This window comes from Oncorhynchus gorbuscha, linkage group LG04 (assembly GCF_021184085.1).
Source record: "Oncorhynchus gorbuscha isolate QuinsamMale2020 ecotype Even-year linkage group LG04, OgorEven_v1.0, whole genome shotgun sequence".
Classification (NCBI taxonomy): domain Eukaryota; kingdom Metazoa; phylum Chordata; class Actinopteri; order Salmoniformes; family Salmonidae; genus Oncorhynchus; species Oncorhynchus gorbuscha.
Window position 1 is genome coordinate 69,060,122 of NC_060176.1, and position 21,873 is coordinate 69,081,994.

The following is a 21,873-nucleotide window of genomic DNA, read 5'->3' on the forward strand; positions in this document are numbered from 1 at the left end:
GTATGGCTTCAACATGCTGTTTGCCTTAGAAATAGCTTACCCCGCAAGGTAGCCACCTAAGTGGCTGCTGCAGACTTCAATATCAATTTGTATCACACAGAGGCCAACACTTAAATAAGACATTTCTCGCTAAGCAGTGAAACAAAGAGGAAATTTGTCATATTACACCAACAGAAGGGGGTTGATATTGAACTAACTGCCTCTCTGAAGGCAGGGGAAGAAAAATGTACTAAATAGCAGGAAAATGTCCTAAAACAACACCAAAGAATTCCAACCCAAACAAAAGTTGAGATTGATTTTTATGGATGCTGAAAGGCTTTGTTCAACTTTTTCTTCTGACATTTGATTCAAGGAATTTTAGTAACCTACACAACGTGTTTGAGTACTGTTGTTGATGGCCCATCAGCAGGCAATTAAGTAGCAGTGATAGCTATTATTAAAATGTACTAAAAACCATAATATTAATAATTTAAATGTCATTATAAAATAAATCAATTATACATAGTATTAATTTATAACACCACTATTTGATATGCCATATCAACCAACACATTGAGACACAATTACTGCAAATGAATCCATGGAATAAATGTGTATATACTTTACCCTTTCTACATCTCCCGTCAAAATGCTTAGGTTTTCCATTTGAAATCCTGGGTGTCTGGGGATATTCTCTGTAGCTTTGGTTTTGTGTCACCTTGTTAGGTTCAACAAAGTGAGCCATTACTTTCCTTCCTCTTTAATATCAACCCTGAAGAGAGAGGACCTTAGAAGCATTGACCCAGTAAAAACCTCTCTTCACTTACAAACCTTTTTGCCGCAACAGTCCAGCGCTTTGATGGGAAATGGAGTTGAGGAAAGTCATTGTTTTTCCTCTCTTATCCAGGCCTCTCTATCCCTTTGAACTTCCAACCACCACCCCCATCCTGTTGCTTCGCCATCACCCTGTACCGTTGTACTGTTGCCTGTACTATATTACTTTGATGTATGTGCCCATCCTTCTGAGCTTCTCATAGTCTTGATACACTCCAAATTGACCTTCAATCAGTTAGTAATGTTAACGACAACTTATGCTTAGTGTGGGGTTGATAGCACTCTTGACATTTGCTGAATAGAGAGAACCCCAGGAATGTTTAAGTCTGTGTTTGTATCTAAACTTAGCTTCCTTGATTGCAGAGATTACGCTTGTGAGCACATAATACGCTTAATGTTATGAGTCTGGTGCAATTGATATGTTCGTTTGGATTTACACTAAGCCTTACGGAGAAATAGATTGCGGCGAAAGCAAAGTGGTACATAGGCGTCCATTGCTACTGATTTGTTTTAATTGCTCTTGGCGTTTGGCTTTGCAGTAGTTGTCGTGGTAATGCTGCCTATTGGTGCTCCAGACGCCGTGTCCTTCCGTTACACAAGCCATACATTTCACATTTAAAACAAATGATCACTGAACCAAGACATATTACACACATGGAAGTAGTTTCATTGTGACGGCACTGAAAGGACAAGTACCTTCGTTCTACTGTAATTTCTTGCAGTAATGGGGCGGTAGTTTTCCTTTGTCTTCTATTTGCTTTATTACACCATTTCAAATTTCCACGTTCCAGCCGCAGCCCGGCCTCGTATAGGAGAAATCCCTTTCCAGTCTGAGTCTACCACCCTGAGCAGTGTCGTTGCCTGTACAGTACACCACACCACATGGTTTCTCTGCCGCTAGAATGCCTGTGCACTAGAGTTGCCTAAATCTACAAAACATGAGTGGTGCTCGCTAGGCAGCGAAGCAGCAAGCCTTTTGATCTGCAGCTAATCTCAGTGGCCTGCCTCTCATCTGATGGCGTCTGAATAAGAATAAGTCGGATTGATGCTGGAGGCACGGAGAGGTTTAGACGCCGCCTCGCGTCTGCTACACTCCGCTCCGCCGCGTGCCCTCCTTCACCGGGGGTCGCTGGGCCTACTGTGTCATGTCAGGTCTGCGTTTCACATTAACACACATCAACGTCCATTGGCATAGCTTGACAGCTAGATGTTATCAAAGGCAGTTGCTGTATGGCAAGGTTCCCCAACTGACTGTAAAAACACCAGGAAATCAGCTCTAAGTGATTGGAGTTTGGAAATCTGTTCCCAAGTATGCCAGCACGTACTAGAGAGACACGTGATCATCTACAAATCTAAGCAAGGTTTGAAATTACTATGTTTTAGACAAACATTATATCTGTTTGGGCTTCTTAAGGTCAATTTGCAGTCTACCAATTATTTGTAGTTATGTTCCGGCTCCCTGACCACAGCTGAATCTAGATGACAGTCCCTGCTGTATGGTGTAGGAGATGTGTACTGCATAGTTCTACTGAGTGGTGTTTTGTAGTGTTGAGAGGGATGTTTAGTAGTGTTGAGAGTTTAGAGTAGTGTTTAGAGGGATGTTTAGTAGTGTTGAGAGTTTAGAGTAGTGTTTAGAGGGATGTTTAGTAGTGTTGAGTGTTTAGAGTAGTGTTTAGAGGGATGTTTAGTAGTGTTGAGAGTTTAGAGTAGTGTTCAGAGGGATGTTTAGTAGTGTTGAGAGTTTAGAGTAGTGTTTAGATGGATGTTTAGTAGTCAGGAGAATAGCTGGAGGCCACAGCTGCTGTAAGGACATTTGCTGTGTAATGGTTGTCATAGGAATAAGAAACGGTGATCAGATCTATTCTTCCTTCCCCGGATCTCATGCCCTCAATTTAGACTCCAACCTCACCGACGAACGACAAACTGTGTCACCTAAACCTGATGGTTTACAAGCCATGTAGGTCTCCAAAAGGCCCAAAGCCTGGCATATGGACTGACCCTGTTTATAATGTTTTAATTTCACCTTTATTTAACCAGGTAGGCTAGTTGAGAACAAGTTCTCATTTACAACTGCGACCTGGCCAAGATAAAGCATAGCAGTGTGAACAGACAACAACACAGAGTTACACATGGAGTAAACAATAAACAAGTCAATAACACAGTAGAAAGGCAAAAGGCATGAGGAGGTAGGCAAATAATTACAATTTAGCAGATTAACACTGGAGTGATAAATGATCAGATGGTCATGTGCAGGTAGAGATACTGGTGTGCAAAAGAGCAGAAAAGTAAATATATAAAAACACTATGGGGATGAGGTAGGTAAATTTGGTGGGCTATTTACCAATGGACTATGTACAGCTGCAGCGATCGGTTAGCTGCTCAGATAGCAGATGTTTAAATTTGGTGAGGGAGATAAAAGTCTCCAACTTCAGCGATTTTTACAATTCGTTCTAGTCACAGGCAGCAGAGAACTGGAAGGAAAGGCGGCCAAATGAGGTGTTGGCTTTAGGGATGATCAGTGAGATACACCTGCTGGAGTGCGTGATACGGATGGGTGTTGCCATCGTGACCAGTGAACCCTAGATCAGCCATGGCACGGTGTTGATAGGTCCTGGAGTTTGGGCTGAACAAAACCTATGGGTGCTACGACAATCCTGTCACTCCAGTGGCCTGGACTTTCAGTTCCCGTTTGAATAATTTATGATTGGCTTTCTTTACACCCTGTAGCGTGCAAAGAGCAGTATGGCAGTATCGCTACAGAGCCTCACTCATACACAACCTGCTCTGTACACCCCCTCTAACCTGTACTTCCACTAAGCTGTACACCTCCTAACCTGTACACCAACTAACCTCTACACCCCGATCCTATCAGACTCTTCTATTACACCCCTGTTCTACTGCACTGTGTGTGTGTGTCTGTGTGTGTCTGTGTGTGTCTGTGTGTGTGTGTGTGTGTGTGCGTGTGTGTGTGTGTGTGTGTGTGTGTGTGTGTGTGTGTGTGTGTGTGTGTGTGTGTGTGTGTGTGTGTGTGTGTGTGTGTGTGTGTGTGTGTGTGTGTGTGTGTGTGTGTGTGTGTGTGTGTGTGTGTGTGTGTGTGTGTGTGTGTGTGTGTGTGTGTGTGTGTGTGTGTGTGTGTGTGTGTGTGCGCGTGTGCAGCATGCCTAATTGCATGCATACTTCAGGTCCAAATATATATCCAGAAAGCTCTAGAATGAATTCTGAAGATGGTAGAGCGCATTCAGACTGGGTAGACTTCTTGTATATGCTGTATAATTCCAGCTAAACCTACAAATGATATCAAATTTCTATAATTTTATGTCAAACACTTAAATGTGATTTAGCCTACGGCAGTAGGATTTACAGTGTGTTAACAATGGCAGTGTTCTACCTTAGTGGTTCCTGTACCACCAACTGTATTTTGTTCTGCCCAGAGTACCCCCTCATGTGCATTTATCCAGTAAGCCTATGGTTTCATGAGTCTTCTCAAGTACCCCCTGTGGATAGGCTAAGAACCCCCTTTGGATAGGCTAAGAACTAACTGTGGATAGGCTAAGAACCCCATTTGGATAGGCTAAGAACTAACTGTGGATAGGCTAAGAACTAACTGTGGATAGGCTAAGAACTAACTGTGGATAGGGTAAGAACTAACTGTGGATAGGCTAAGAACCCCCTGTGGATAGGCTAAGAACTAACTGTGGATAGGCTAAGAACCCCCTGTGGATAGGCTAAGAACTAACTGTGGATAGGCTAAGAACCCCTGTGGATAGGGTAAGAACTAACTGTGGATAGGCTAAGAACCCTCTGTGGAGAGGCTAAGAACCCCTGTGGATAGGCTAAGAACCCCTGTGGATAGGCTATGAACACCTGTGGATAGGCTAAGAACCCATGTGGATAGACTAAGAACCCCTGTGGATAGGCTAAGAACCCCTGTGGATAGGCTAAGAACCCCTGTGGATAGGCTAAGAACCCATGTGGATAGACTAAGATCCCCCTGTGGTTAGACTAAGAACCCCCTGGAAGTTCTAGTAGCCTTGGTTGGAACCACTGCTCTACCTTGATCATGTGAATATTCACATTATAACTATGACTGCTGAAAAGTCAGATCACGTGTGTGATCTTTCCACTGCTACAGGGTAACACACAACGTCTGTCAGGCATAGCTTCTGCTCAGCCTCAGGAAACACCGGTTGGCACCATTCGACTGGAAACAAAAAAAATCTACATTGGCATCCCCACTTTACAGGCTCCTGAAGAAAGGAGGGCTGAAACAATGAAATAACTGTGCCAGTTTCTGAGCAGTTAGGAGTGAATTACTTGTCAGCCATTCAATTGGAGGAAAAATCATTAGCGAGTGAGAGGCACTTCTTTTTTTCTCACATGAAGTAATCTGGAGACAAAGGGAACTTTGAGTGAAATACTGAAATATACAGTGAAACCATGTCAGTCACGCATTCTCCGCAGGGAAGAAAAGAGGACTTTAGGAAGCAGTGATGACTGTCCCTGACAGCATTTGTGATTTTAGCAGCCTAAAACATTGGACATAAAGGTGGCTATATCAAATTTAATTTGATGTGAATATTAAAACTATGCATGTATTGATGAAATATTCAGCTTTTAATGAGGCTGTGTGATGCTATTTGAATTATCATCTACAAAGGAAGTAATTTGTAATATTTTACAATCCATTGAAACAAAAATGGAGCAATGACAAGCATACCTTTCATTAACAAGGAAACATTATGTGAACTGTTTGGGGTAAAATTATTTGTGGCTCATTGTTAGATAGCTGAACGATGAGTTCTCATCAGTTCCACTGTGCAATGCAACTCACAGCCCATTTTGCTTAACCAGTTGAATAAGCTTTGAAAAGGCTTTACAGCTCCCCTATAGGCAGCACTCATAGTTGCATAACACATACATTGCATTGGTCTCCAGTCCACATTGAGGGTACAACAATACTTCACACTTTCAACATCAAACACTGGGAATCTCACATGATAATCTCATCATTATTTGAATAATTAATCAATGTATCTATATAATCACCAGCCAAGTCTCATATGGCATATGTTCAGTAGTAGACAGTATGGTTTTACAGAGCTGGGTGGGTGGTGGTTATCTCAAAGTGAAGACCAAACGTGTCCCTAATGGTGGCCTCCCCTTTCAGTACGAATAGCAGTAGTTCAGCCAGTGAATACAGTTACATGATCATGGGCCTTTTCCTGTGGGGTAACAGGAGTGTCAGGCAGAACAAAGGGAGAACTTGTCATACTGCCAGCCTGCTCTCATAGACTAGACGTAGCATAGTAAATGTAAATATGGGAATCCAAATGAACATAATATGTTACATTTAGTATGGTTAAGACAGTAGGTACCTAAGGTACCTAATGGCAAAAACTAAAATAGTGTAGTTGGTTGGGGTGGATGGATGGATGGATATCGCAAATGTCTAGAAACCCAAAGGTTGCGTGGTCGAATCTCATCAAGGACAACTTTAGCATTGTAGATAATTAGCAACTTTGAATTTACTTACTACTTTGCAACTACTTAGCATGTTAGCCAACCCTTCCCCTATCCTCTAACCTTATCTCTAACCTTAACCCTAACCTTAACCTTAACCCCTAACCCTAACCCCTAGCCTAGCTAACGTTAACCACCTAGCTAAAGTTTGCATTAGCCACCTAGCGACCTAGCTAACGTTGGCCACAACAAAATGGAATTCGTACCATATCATACAGCAAATTCATAAGATATTGTACATATTACAATCCGTAACATATTGTACGTATTACAATTTGAACAATATCATACGAATTATAATTTGTAACAAATCATAGGAAATGTTATTTTATTTAATATTATTTTTTATTTATTTCACCTTTATTTAACAAGGTAGGCTTGTTGAGAACAAGTTCTAATTTACAACTGTGGCCAAGATAAAGCAAAGCAGTGCGACACAAACAACAACACAGAGTTCCACATGGAAAAAACAAGCATACAGTCGATAACACAATAGGAAAAAAATGATGTCTTTATACAGTGTGTGCAAATGGCGTGAGGAAATAGGATGATGGTCATCTACAAATTAATACGTACCTAACTAAACTTAACATATCATACTAATTGTTACGTCTACCCTTGATTCCAAGTTGGTACTACTTGTGCCTCATCCATAATGGATCAAAGGTGTAGAGTTCGGACACTGTTTGAACAACACAACATGCAAATGACCAGAATTGTCTCTCACTTGGCAAAGCTCTATAACGATTTCACCATTGCTTCACCATGCAGTCATCACGCAAAAGGCATGGGAATACTTCCAGGCAAAATATCAGAGTCAGTGGGTTATATGCAATTAACTAGATCTCGAAAAAACGTTTAGTATTGAAAAGTACAATTGTGAACATATTATAGTCAGTAGGTTATATGACGTTAATTAGACCTCGAAAAAATCTTTAGTATCGAGAAGTTAAATTGTGAACATGTTAGCACTGCATATGCATTACATCCTGGCATTGTAGCGTTGGGCATACACAACATGTCATTAGACAGGCCTTGCTCACAAAAGTGCCTCTAGCTAAATTAAAGCTCTTTAGGACTTTATGGGGGAAATAAAATAACATACTACCATAATGAATAGTGAAAAGACTGGCTCTCTGCATTGTACGGAGGGAACATTTTCCATGGCTCTTGAGCCACTGCTAGTGGGGGGAATAGTGAGGGGATCGGACCGTAAAAGAAAGATAGCCCTGTTCGTTGATCCCTGTAATGGCCTGTAGGTCTGGGGGTTAAACAGTACAGTATAATCGCCATGTGTCTCCGGCTAACAAATCAAATCAGTCCCCCAAAAAATGGTCACATGCGCCAAATACCACAATACTTACTTACAAGCCCATAACCAACTACGCAGTTTTAATACAAGTAAGAGTTAAGAAAAATATTGACTAAATAAACTAAAGTAAAAAATAAAAAAACAACAATAAAAGAAGAGTAACGAGGCTACAGTACATACAGGGGTGCCGGTAATACGCTGTTTTCATGGGTGAATTCGATGGCTCAGGCCAGAGAGGGTGACGAGAACACTACTAGGCCATACTAGATCATTATTATACCATCTTTTCAGACTCTCAACCTGGGAATCTGGGAAACTAATTTGATTGTGTACGGAAATATATTGAGATATTAAACACAATTGTCTCGCTTGTATCTATGGTTTCAAACATAAGGCATCGGTTAATTAAAAAGTGTCTTTCTCACCGTTGATCTTCTAATTATACTGAACAGTGGTATCCTTCTACAACTGTAATTACTAATGATATTGCCTTCAGAGTTTCATTATGTGCTTTATTATTAAGGCAGACAAAATTATATGTAATGTAATGCTTTGGATCACTTAGACAAACAGTGCAGCAGAGAAGGGAATGGAAAGGTCCTATATCTTTGTCTCTGATTATTCTCCTGTGGACTGTGAAGTGATTATTGTGATAGTGTAGTGTGTATTGTGATGGTGTAGTGAGTATTGTGATGGTGTAGTGAGTATTGTGATGGTGAAGTGATTATTGTAATAGTGTAGTGAGTATTGTGATGGTGTAGTGAGTATTGTGATGGTGTAGTGAGTATTGTGATGGTGCAGCGAGTATTGTGATGGTGTGGTGAGTATTGTGATGGTGTAGTGAGTATTGTGATGGTGTAGTGAGTATTGTGATGGTGTAGTGAGTATTGTGATGGCGCGGGCATTCACACACACACACACACACACACACACACACACACACACACACACACACACACACACACACACACACACACACACACACACACACACACACACACACACACACACACACACACACACACACACACACACACACACACACCACACATTCCCACGATCTATAGCCTTGTGGATCCTGTGTGGAGTTGGCCTTTAGGTCTCTACAAATTCCCTCTGATGTGTTTGGTCGTCTCATCGTGTAAAATCAAGCCAATGTCAAAACAACACCTGTCTCTCTCCAATAGGAGACAGAGAAAAACTGTCACACACCAAAAACTGGAAGCCTGTTCAGACAGAGCAGCACCACTTCAAATATGTCACTGCAGTGCAAGCTAATTCTCTGGAGTGGGACTGAGTGCTTCACAACATTATCAACTGTGACAGGCAGATTGTGTTTTCACGTGAGCATGATCGACAACAGATTACACACGGCCTGGGCTGTTCCTGTTGGCCCAAGAAATGTGTTGGTGTTTATCTCACTCTTATGAAAGGCAGACTGGCTACTTTGCTTCTTTCAGTTACACACACATACACACACACACACACACACACACACACACACACACACCCATATATTTAGGCAGCCCAATTATGTGTGTGACACATGCTCTGAAGTCAGTGCCAGGGAAGGCTTCAGAAACAATCTGAGCCAGATCAAAATCACTAACCACACTTTGTGTGTTTGACTCACATCCAGTCGCCATTTTCCTCTTCTCCTCTATGCACAATGCATGCCAAACCTCATGAAATTGCATTTGCCCAAAAGCCTACCGTCTGTGTACACATGGTGACATATTTCAAATTGTATAATCATTCTGGCAAACAGTACGTTTTATTCATGGAACTTTGAAGCGGCTGTCAATTCCCCTAAAGTGCTAAACATGTTCAGGTCGGGATCTCTCATAACTGGGAGAGACAGGGGGAGGGAAGCCCCAATAAAGTATGTCAGGAGGGGACAGTGGGCTCCAGGGGTGGGCTAAATGTAGTTTCATTGGAAATATATACACACTTAACACTAAACTAGACAAATCTCGGGTCAAGTTAAAAGTAAAGGAACGCGGTATATTATGCTCTCTGACCCTTTCTGAAATTAGATGACATGTCCCATCACTGTAGGAATTAGATTTACTCTAATATGGTTAGCTGATTAACGGACAACACTCAACATTCCAGTGGGTGGTAAAATGCATCATATGCTTCGTGAACAATATGATTTGGAGACAAGATGTACTTTGACTATAAAACAACGTTTTGAACACTATTTTTAAACAAATCAAAACGGAACTAAGAAGCCATGGACTCCAGAAAAACTATTAGGCAAAAACCTCAATGGACACTATTACATCTGTAAATCATGCCATAATGAAGCCATGTATTGGTGTGAAAGCTGAATTGCAGTTACAATATATTATGACTGATAGTTAAAACTTGAATAAAGCTTATTTTAAACCAAAAAAAGATACATCAAAGGGGGTGTGGGGTTGCTATCAGCTTGCCAGATTCATTTATTTTACCTTTATTTAACCAGGTAGGCTAGTTGAGAACAAGTTCTCATTTACAACTGCGACCTGGCCACGATAAATCATAGCAGTGTGAACAGACAACAACACAGAGTTACACATGGAGTAATCAATAAAAAAATAAAAAATAAAGAGTCTATATACATTGTGTGTAAAAGGCATGGGTAGGTAGGCGAATAATTACAATTTAGCAGATTAACACTGGAGTGAGAAATGATCAGATGGTCATGTGCAGGTAGAGATACTAGTGTGCAAAAGAGCAGAAAAGTAAATAAATGAAAACAGTATGGGGATGAGGTAGGTATATTGGGTGAGCTATTTACCGATGGACTATGTACAGCTGCAGCGATCGGTTAGCTGCTCAGATAGCAGATGTTTAAAGTTGGTGAGGGAGATAAAAGTCTCCAACTTCAGCGATTTTTGCAATTCGTTCCAGTCACAGGCAGCATAGAACTGGAAGGAAAGGTGGCCAAATTAGGTGTTGGCTTTAGGGATGATCAGTGAGATACACCTGCTGGAGAACGTGCTACAGGTGGGTGTTGACATCGTGACCAGTGAACTGAGATAAGGCGGAGCTTTACCTAGCATGGACTTGTAGATGACCTGGAGCCAGTGGGTCAGGCGACGAATATGTAGCGAGGGCCAGCCGACTAGAGCATACAAGTCGCAGTGGTGGGTGGTATAAGGTGCTTTAGTAACAAAGTGGAAGGTACTGTGATAAACTGCATCCAGTTTGCTGAGTAGAGTATTGGAAGCCATTTTGACTATCCTACCCGAGTCGAGGATCGGTAGGATAGTCAGTTTTACTGGGGTAAGTTTGGCAGCATGAGTGAAGGAGGCTTTGTTGCGAAATAGAAAGCCGATTCTAGATTTAATTTTGGATTGGAGATGTTTGATATGAGTCTGGAAGGAGAGTTTACAGTTTAGCCAGACACCTAGGTACTTATAGGTGTCCACGTATGAATGCATCAGACCAGTTTAGGATACTAAGTGTCACGCCCTGACCTGACCTTAGACTGCCTTTTATTCTCTCATTTGGTTAGGTCGGGGTGTGACTAGGGTGGGTACTCTAGTTTTTAAAATTTCTATGTTGGCCTGGTATGGTTCCCAATCAGAGGCAGCTGTCTATCGTTGTCTCTGATTAGGGATCATATTTAGGCAGCCTTTTCCTACTGGGTTTTTGTGGGATCTTGTTTTTTGTATTGTAGCCTTTTTGCACATCAAAGCTGCACTTTAGTTTTGTTACTCTTTATTGTTTTGTTGCTGGTTCACATTAAATACCATGATGGACGCCTTCCACTCTGCACCTTGGTCCAATCCTTCCAACAACGATCGTTACAATAAGTCAATCTATTTACAAGACAACTGAGCAAAAGACTACAAGGAGAATGTGAGATGAGCAGATGTATCAATGTCCTAAAATTGCTGTCCACAGAAAAACAGGGTGGCACAACAATGTCTGCAGATGTGTAACATTTAGTTGGTAACTGTATAGCCACAAGACAAAACAGACTTAGTCAGATATGCTGACCCGATCAGTCTCACTCCACTCTCTAATGGAGTCAGTAACTAAATCCCTCTCTAAAGTTATCCAATGTAAATAATATGATCATGATACTACTTAATAGCACATTACAATGTGTCTGCCCATGATGCGTAGCACTGACAGTGCTTATGACTATTTTAGAACTATTTTCATATTGTCCAAAAACCATACACTGTGACTGTATAAGCCACCAGATGGGGAAAACCCTCATCCCATCTCATTTGCAACACCATCGAATAAGTTCAGTCATTTCAGTGTGTTGATGCAATAACTCCCTTTTCCATAGACTCCTCCCTCTAGATCCTGGCCACTTCAGGACACCTATCATACCTTCAATATTATATTTTCATCTCTCACATACTCTTATATAAGTGACTAGTTTAACAAGCATTCTCCCAGTCTGATTGCCTTACCCTGATCTCTCCAGGTGCCAAACGACCGAAGACAACCTCAAAACACAGACACCCACCAGGATATTTCTGATGAATCACTGAGAGACCACAAACAACACACACACACACACACACACACACACACACACACACACACACACACACACACACACACACACACACACACACACACACACACACACACACACACACACACACACACACACACACACACACACACACACACACACACACACACACCCCACAGAGAGAGCATTGAGGCTGATGTCTGGAAAGTGGTGGGTACAAGCTCCTTTAAACTGTACAGTCTGTCACTCCATAGCAATACATAATAAACTGTACGTCACTCCATAGCAACTCATAATAAACTGTACACTCTGTCACTCCATAGAAAGCCATAATAAACTGTACAGTCTGTCACTCCATAGCAAGCCATAATAAAATGTACAGTCTGTCACTCCATAGCAATACATAATAAACTGTACGTCACTCCATAGCAACTCATAATAAACTGTACACTCTGTCACTCCATAGAAAGCCATAATAAACTGTACACTCTGTCACTCCATAGAAAGCCATAATAAACTACAGTCTGTCACTCCATAGCAACACATAATAAACTGTACATCACTCCATAGCAACTCATAATAAACTGTACACTCTGTCACTCCATAGAAAGCCATAATAAACTGTACAGTCTGTCACTCCATAGCAAGCCATAATAAAATGTACAGTCTGTCACTCCATAACAACCCATAATAAACTGTATAGTCTGTCACTCCATAGCAACCCATTATAAACGGTATAGTCTGTCACTCCATAGCAACCCATTACAAACTGTACAGTCTGTCACTCCATAGCAACCCATTATAAACTGTGCAGTCTGTCACTCCATAGCAAGCCATAATAAAATGTACAGTCTGTCACTCCATAACAACCCATAATAAACTGTATAGTCTGTCACTCCATAGCAACCCATTATAAACTGTATAGTCTGTCACTCCATAGCAACCAATTATAAACTGTACAGTCTGTCACTCCATAGCAACCCATTATAAACTGTGCAGTCTGTCACTCCATAGCAACCCATAACACACGTCACAGTAAAGATACTCGGCAGCACACCGTAAGTAAAGCTCCACAAATCATCTCAGGACTAAGATTCCTCTATCCCATGTCATTCAACTACAAAGTTGTGTGTTATGTTAAAGTTACTATGTGACCTGTGTCATGTGTGGGGGTCACTTAGTGTTTTAGCATGCTGAGCTCCATGGCCTACCCTTGATAAGTGTCATGATGTGCGATGGGCCTCCTATGTCTAATAGCCTCTAGCCTATCGATTGTTCTAGTGTTCATCCAGAGGAAATTCAATGAAAGATTAAAGGGTCACGTGACGTGAAGGTGGTATCCTGAGTAATCGGACACCAGAGGTTTCAGTTACAGACCCTAGTGTCCGCCCGTCAAGCAGATTAGCCAGCTTGATTTATTTATTAACTGATTTCATGTTCCTCTTTTTTTCTCAGACTTGCCTTGTACAGTACTGAGGTGACAGGCCCACCCAGCAGATAAAGGGTTAAAATAATGCTAAGCTATTCTACAGCCAGGTAGACTTTTGACACAAAGGCCAAATGTTTCTTACTATTAAGAGGACCAGTTTTTAAACAACTATTCCAGAATGTTGAAGCTGAGATGCATGATGTGAATATATCAGAACTGTGGTATTACCGAACCTATCTGAGGTCCATCTCACAAACCCTCTTGGCTCCTTTGTCTTGTCTGAAGTGGCATACTTGCTGTTCCTATTGTTATCTTCACACTAATTGAGTGGATGATTTGAGATCATTTGGTTGGGGGATAACCCTTGCTAATTTGCTCATGTTTACTGTCTGTGTCAGGCCTTATCTTGGGAGATAACTGGAGCATGGAGAATGATTGACAGGTGCAGAACAACTGTAGATGAACATTACATTTTCTCACAGAAACATTTACTTATGCAAATATCTGAATGTTTTTAGAAATCGTCCTGTGACAAAAATGAAACAATGTATTATTATTAATATTATTATTATTATTATAATTGTACCTGTTTTGTCCATAGGCTATGCTGCATCCGATCAAAGACAATATTACAGTCAACTGGGCCTACATATTTAACGCTTAATTAATGACAGTGTGTAATGTTAATATAATCAATTACAAGGACAACAACCACAACAGTTTGGCCACATGAATTTCATTAGGTGGGCCAGCTGCACAAGTTAAAAGTACACCCTCCACGGTTATTTATTTAAAGCACATAGCCGCCATAATCATACTCTGACAGTCCTTTCACAGTGCTTAATTGTCCTTCCAGTTTATCAGGTTTGTGATAATAATGCATTAGTGCTAAGCCTCTCTCATCAAAGTAGTTGAGAAATGTGAGCCCGCCCCCTTTCAGGAGTAAAACCTAATATTTCTCTGCGCTGGGAGAGGGTGAGGGAGAGACTCGGCCAGGATTGTGGGAGCGAAGAGAAACAGCCCTCACAACATCATCAGCTACAGACGTCCACGGCTTCAACCGTCCCTTCTTTTCGCCGACACATCACTGGAGACCAAGCAACCATCCTCACGGTCCTCAAAGACACAGTCAGACGAGAGAGTGGCTAGTTTTTGATATTATTTCATAGTGCCGTTCTTTTTTGAGTTGCGTTGCTACCAGTGCTGGATTTAAGTGCGTCTTTGCGAAGTCCATCCCGGGCACCCAACGGCTTCCTGTACGCTCTGTCATTCGGCCGGACGACACAACCGGAGACTGCCTGTGGTATCTCGCACTTACCGGACAGATTTCATGCATAATAAAGTGAGTAACGTGCTCCTACATCTATCAAATCTTTGTCATATCCAGAGAACACGTTGTATCTCGATGGAAGCAGCGAGGCGTCTTTATTTAGAATCTTTGGTGTCAGTTTGACATCACCGGTAAACTTGAGCGCTATTTTGAAGCGCGTTACCTCCCCAAAAACTTCACTACACCTATTGATACAATGTGACAATGAACATCTTATCTCAAAGCATATGACAACGGTGTCTGTTAATTAAATAGGCTACAAGCAGCAAAATAAGTACGAGAGTCAAGTTTTGTCTCGTGGTTTTGTTGTCACATAAGTGTTGTTTTGACCTTGCAGTGTTTCTTTCCCACAATATCGCAGCACCATATCCACAGGCGCACAATAGACTGATAGAGCTACTGGCAGCGTCCTATATTGAAGCGTTATGGCCTTATATTATTCAGCATTTTACAATAATTACTCTGAAAAATGTGTCTAGGTATATATATATTTTTTTTAACTAATCTATATATTTAAACTAAACTATATATATATACCGGTAGGCGCGTAGATACATTTATAACAAGTCACAACCCGGAATAAAATTCATAATTTCTGCTGGCCTCACAAACGAGTAAAGTATTGACTGTTAATAATGATGAATAATGAAGTATACCCTGCTTTATATGAGTGGCCCATTTTGGAGACTGAATTCAACTTGTCAGAAGTTAGGCTTGACACATTTTACATTACAACAAAGTTTCCCAATGCATTCTGAATGAATGCAACTCAACATAATCATGTTTTACTGGTATATTATGAAGATGTGAGTTAGTTGTCTTAATTGACTCTTTTTGATGATTGAAAACAAGTCACATGCACACCTGTTAACTGACATTACTGCCAGATCAAATGATTCAGCTTCCCTGTTGGATTTCTATGCCATAGTTTCACAGTCTAATAGAACATCCAACTATACAATATTCATGTGTAATTGTAGTCAGTCAAGCAATGTAGCTAAATTGTAGAGGATAGATAGCCCAGTGATGACAATTCAGACAAACTAAAGTGTGTCTGTTTTCTTGGGGCTTAAGGAAGATACTAGTAGTTTTTTGCCGTTTCTACCTAAGTACCTAATTATTAAGCTATAAGCATAGCATATTTTTTGGGCTGTAAAGTCAGGGCTCTATGTTCATTGAACAAATATATTATATATAACATTTCACTCATGATAGCTTTTGTGTAGTAGAAATGTTCTGTGAAGTCTTTAAATCAGGCTAAATTGAGCTTGTTATAAAGAATGGGACAGAGAACACTGTCTGAAATAACCTGTGATAATTGTAATTACTTTTGAGAAATGTAAATTAAAATTGCATTCATATTTTGGATATAATATAATTTGGAACCCCTCCTACATATTTACACAAATAGAGTAAGGCACATTTTATATATTAAATAGTGCCTTCATTTCTGATACCTTAGGGAAACTGAGCTTGCTAAGACTGAGTGTGTATTATGCAGATTGTATGTGCTTGCATATCTAATATTAATATAATAATACTTTTTATACTGTAAATTGGTATCATGATGTGAAATGAAAATTATCTATTTACTCAATGCCATGATTTCTCAAAATGAGTCACAATTATTGAATTGCCTAATTCTGAAGTTTCTGGATGATTTTGTAGAAAGGAATTGAGCAGAGGCAGTGATTGTGAGGACATTCTGGAAAAGTACAGCCCCATCCAGAGGCTTTTAGAGTTGCTACCACCTCTGGGCTGTTGGACTACTGGAAATACAAGCAACGCTCAGTGCAAGGCTAATGTCTCTGCGTTTATCAGTAATATCAGCTCATTATTCAGTAAAGTGGGATTTGCTTGTTTGATTCAAGGCTCCAGTGTATTTTGCATTACTCAGAATGTTCTGGATGTTCTGTTGTGAAGGAGTAGATGGGAAGTTGCCCTTTGGCAAGGAGTAGTGGACATACACATTTACTGCACTCCTTCCCACTCCCACCATCAATGAAGATGTTCTTTGTGTCGCTCGCCTGTTGCTCTCTCGGGATTTAGAGTTAGGTTAATCTGCTCAGAGGGAAGGTGAGCGCTCACATGTGGACACACGATTACACACAGAGGACTCTCTCAGCCAAGCTCTGTAATATCAGTCACACTCTCTCTCTCTCTCTCTCTCTCTCTCTCTCTCTCTCTCTCTCTCTCTCTCTCTCTCTCTCTCTCTCTCTCTCTCTCTCTCTCTCTCTCTCTCTCTCTCTCTCTCTCTCTTTATCTCTCTCTCTCTCTCTCTCTCTCTCTCTCTCTCTCTCTCTCTCTCTCTCTCTCTCTCTCTCTCTCTCTCTCTCTCTCTCTCTCTCCCTCTCTATGCTCTCTCACTGTTCTCTCTCTCCCTCTCCCTCCCCCTCTCTCTCTCTCTCTCTCTCTCTCTCTCTCTCTCTCTCTCTCTCTCTCTCTCTCTCTTTCTCTCTTTCTCTCCCTCCCTCTCTCTCTCTGCTTTGTTTATCTTACTCTTCTCAGACATGTCCTTCCTAGCAAATCATTGGGGAATCTGGATGCCGATTCACAAAACCAACAGTGACAACATGCTCTTACCCTTCTCACAAAGAGGGATTAGGGGGTCACATGTCACTCTGATTGGCCAGGGCATTTAGCTGATTGTCGAAGCACATCGCTGTACACCAGGGGCTCAATAAAGCTGTATTCAAGTGAAGGGACACCCTTTGTGTCAGGATCACTGCTTTTCTGTAAACCCCAAAAACATCTTCAGCTTCCTCTGAGTGACCAGTGTAGTTAGAATGTTCCTCTCTAGTACTGATTTATGAACAGAGAGAAGATTTACTGGTTGATATTCAACAGCATGACCTGAGAGAGTTCAGCTCCCTGTTGGCATTCAGTGCAATAAGGAAATCTGTCAAAGAGTGCTTGATTTAAGGCGTACACTAGCATGCTCCGTAAACTCTAAAAAGGACTGCTGAATTTGGTCGCTTACGTTTGAAGGGAATAGTCTCGACAGTGATACTTATGGGCACATGCTACATAAGCAAGGTTCAAAATACCATCCTAATGAAGGAAAAAGTAAATGTATGAAAACATTTTTCTAAATAGAAACATCAGAAGCGTTTACGTTTAAGCAAATCATTTAATAGCCCGTATTGCTTTACTTTAAAGTTAGACTTTTTTTCCCCCCAGTAATGGTCGCAAATGTTTTGGAAGGGGTTTGCAGAGTTTGCTCAGTTAAACATCAGTAAAACACTTTAATTTGCAGGTTAGCAAGATCTTGTGGTAGATACTAGATACTGAAGTAATTGCACTTTATGCCCTTCGGCTTAAAGAAGCGGGTAACATTTGAAGCAATTCAGAGGAATCTTATTTACTTCAGATGAGGAGGAGACATCATATTTTACACCATGAGGTGATATTCTCACAAATGACATTGTATTTTTGGGTCCTTTTTCCACAACAATGTGACGATGATACACCCAGGAACTCCAGCATACAGTACACAGGAAGGGTGCTTTTCTTCTCCTATTTGATCTGAAATGAACAGTGCAAATAGAGCTGAGCTCTGCTCGGAATAGCTCACTGGAGTTGTTCTGCTGTATTGGAGCAGGTTCAAATCATTTGATAACTTAAGGGGTTTCAGTGTGAGCGCTTGTTTATTGTAAGGCAGGTGTTCCCTCTACAGCTAGGTATGGGCTGAATATTGTTCTGTTTAGCCTCATTTTTTTTAATGACAAAAAAGCATCTGGGCAACCTAAGCATGTGTTTATTTACTCATTTAGTGCAAATCCTAATTATATTGTCCTAACTGATGTATGTGTTGGGAATATTTCCCTCTGTGTTTGTGTTTATTGCGAGCATTGTCACAGTATCTTTATTAGGCTGCAATTACTAATAAAGTTCATAAATAAGCTCAAGAAAGTATTGTAGTCCTTCAATGCTTTATGATGTATTTCAATGCAGATATGAGTGTGTCCTGGTTTGCATAACGAAGTCTTCTGTCTCTATCTAGTAATTAGCCATGACGTTCAGCAACTTTTCCTCAATGCTATAAGTGGAAGGGGGTGTGTGGGGTTTGTTCACTAGGGTGTTAAAGATCACAGAGGAATATCTCATGCTTTGATGTTTAATTGTATTGTAAAACACATTTTAGAATATTTCTGCATAAAGTAGAATTCTAGCTGTTCTGTGCTTTGTGTTTGGTGTTCCTTTTGTTTGTTTGTGTGTGTATGTCTGTGTGTGTGTGTGTGTGTGTGTGTGTGTGTGTGTGTGTGTGTGTGTGTGTGTGTGTGTGTGTGTGTGTGTGTGTGTGTGTGTGTGTGTGTGTGTGTGTGTGTGTGTGTGTGTGTGTGTGTGTGTGTGTGTGTGTGTGTGTGTGTGTGTGTGTGTGTGTGTGTGTGTGTGTGTGTGTGTGTGTGTGTGTGTGTGTGTGTGTGTGTGTGTTTGTTTGTTTGAATTAGTTTGCGTGTCTGTTGGTAGACATTTAAATAAAAATTCATGTCTTTTTTTGTTTTCTCACATGGAGGAATTGATGTGTGGAAAGATGGTAGAGTCGAGAAGAAAGTGTCAATGTGATGGCTGGAAAGATAAACTGAGGAGAAACAAATCGTATGAAAGAGAATATAATACAGACTTTGAAAGAGACCGAATTAAACTATAAAGAATGAGATTGACAGGGTTGAAGAGCTTGTAGGAGAGAAAAAGTGTTTCTGTCCATTGGAAGACTGAAGTCAGTGTCTCCTAATGTGTGATAGAGATGTTGTTGTATTCCAAATGGACTAGACTAGAAGAACAGGACTTCCTGCCTGTTGCTTCCGGTTTCCTGTTTCCTGTTTCCTGTCAGGCCTGGTCATCATGGCGGCTGCTTGCTGGGTGGTCTGGGCAAGACAGGACAGGACAGATCTCAGCGCTACTGACCACATAGACTAATATCACCAGCTCCAGCCTTTAACTGCATATATGCCAGGCTAAGATCCACCTAAAAAACCCACATATGGAGCTCGCCATGTAGACCGCTGCCCTGGACTGTCTGGATTGAGAGAGGAGGACAGTAGACAACAGAGAAAGGAGGGTTGGATGTGATAAGAGGGAGAGAAATGTTTAGAGAAGGATATGGGATATATTCCGAACACTACTCGATACACCCAGTAAGTCTGTACATGATATTATGAGCCTGGGTTGTATTAGTTTAAAGTAGATATGAATAGCTTTTACTGCATTTATATACAGTATGTCTAGTGTGTCAGTGAAAGTTCATTTTCAGGCATTAGAAAAGCCAGACGTTAGGCATTATAGACTGCAAGTTTTATTTTGAATATATATGTTTACTTGCATTAGTTACCATAGTTTCCCAGTGAGATTTATTTTAGACGAAATCCAGGCACCTGGGTAGGTTCCAAAAACCAAATAGCTTGACTTCATCTTGAATTGTCTATTTTACCTGCCCTAAATGTGCTGTGAAATAAAAGTGGAATGAACTCCAAATCCTTTTTTTGGGGGGGGTGGGTCAGAGGGGTGAGTTGTTTTCTCTTGGTGCACATCAACTCTGAGATGAAAGGCATGTTCCTTGATAAAACACAGTGGCTGACCTGTGTCTCTGCCGTGGTGTGGTGTGGCGTAGCGAGGGACGACTTCTCCCTCACTGTTCAGAGACAAGTCCCACCTCCCCCTTTGGTGTGGCATGCTGTTGGACTTCACCCAATGACAAGAGATAAAAGGAGGGGGAAAAGTGCAGAAATATTTTCCAGTGACTGTAATTTATCTTTGTCACCCTAGCAACATAGCCGAGTCATTCTGAAACATGGTCCGGTGAGACGCACAGAGGTTCCTCTGTGCCCTGGCCTCACATACTCTAACATCCATCTGAAAGCCCACCGCTGCCACCAATGCTGCCTGCCTGCTGCCTCCTGCCTGACGCCGTGGTTCACAGCTCACTAATAGGTGTTTTTTAGAAGATCCTGTGTTCATGGAGCCAGAGGCGGAGTTTCTCACACACACCCTGACCAGTGCAGTTAAAAATATATATATTGTTATAATAGTTAATTGCTCATCGTTGACTGATATGTAAATGTTCATTATATTGGCGCAGAGCTGATTATAGTGTTCATTTTTGAATGCTCGGGGTTATTTTATGTCACAAAGCCACAGCTCTGTATCCACAGGATCGATAAGCAGGAAGTTCTCTGTTGAAGTCAGTGGCCACTGTTGGAAACATTGTTAGTGAATAATACTGTCAGAGTGGAGATGCTACAGTAGGAATACACTCTGTTCTGTAGAGCACACAGCTTAACCCAGGCAGTGTCCTGCCAAAGACCACACCACTTTTCCTCTCCACTGTCATCTGTGTCATTCCTAGATCAGGGGCCGGCCTCCAAAAATGTGTCATACAGGGCTGTCTCTAACATTTGGAATGTAGAAAGAAACAGAAAGAGAAACAGAGAGGGGGAGAGAGACTGAGAGGGAGAGAGACTGAGACACAGAGTGACTGAGAGGGAGAGAGAGACTGAGAGGGGAAGAGAGACTGAGAGGGGGAGAGAGACTGAGAGACACAGAGAGACTGAGAGACACAGAGAGACTGAGAGACACCGAGAGACTGAGAGACACCGAGAGACTGAGAGGGGGCGAGAGACTGAGAGACACAGAGAGACTGAGAGGGGGAGAGAGACTGAGAGACACAGAGAGACTGAGAGACACAGAGAGACTGAGAGACACCGAGAGACTGAGAGACACCGAGAGACTGAGAGGGGGAGAGAGACTGAGAGACACAGAGAGACTGAGAGGGGGAGAGATACTGAGAGACACAGAGAGACTGAGAGGGGGAGAGAGACTGGGAGACTGAGAATCACTGAGAGACTGAGAGACACAGAGAGACTGAGCGTTACAGAGAGACTGAGAGGGGGAGAGAGACAGAGACACAGAGTGACTGAGAGGGAGAGAGTGAGAGTGGGAGAGAGACTGAGAGACACAGAGAGACTGAGAGACACCGAGAG

General features: G+C 41.5%; 1 protein-coding gene across 7 annotated transcripts in view; it reads left to right on the forward strand.

Annotated features, from left to right (window-relative positions):
• LOC124034586 (myocyte-specific enhancer factor 2C-like) overlaps positions 1-21,873 on the forward strand; it is a 137,100-nt gene that overhangs the window by 15,788 nt on the left and 99,439 nt on the right. For 2 of the 7 annotated variants that reach the window (XM_046347985.1, XM_046347984.1), the window contains exon 1: positions 14,526-14,905. The exons of 3 other annotated variants lie outside the window; for them this stretch is intronic. The gene's annotated coding sequence lies outside the window, so the exon portion shown is untranslated. Of the gene's footprint in view, positions 1-14,524; positions 14,906-21,873 lie in introns of those variants that run through there. 2 more of the 7 variants (XM_046347986.1, XM_046347979.1) reach the window with 2 other exon arrangements.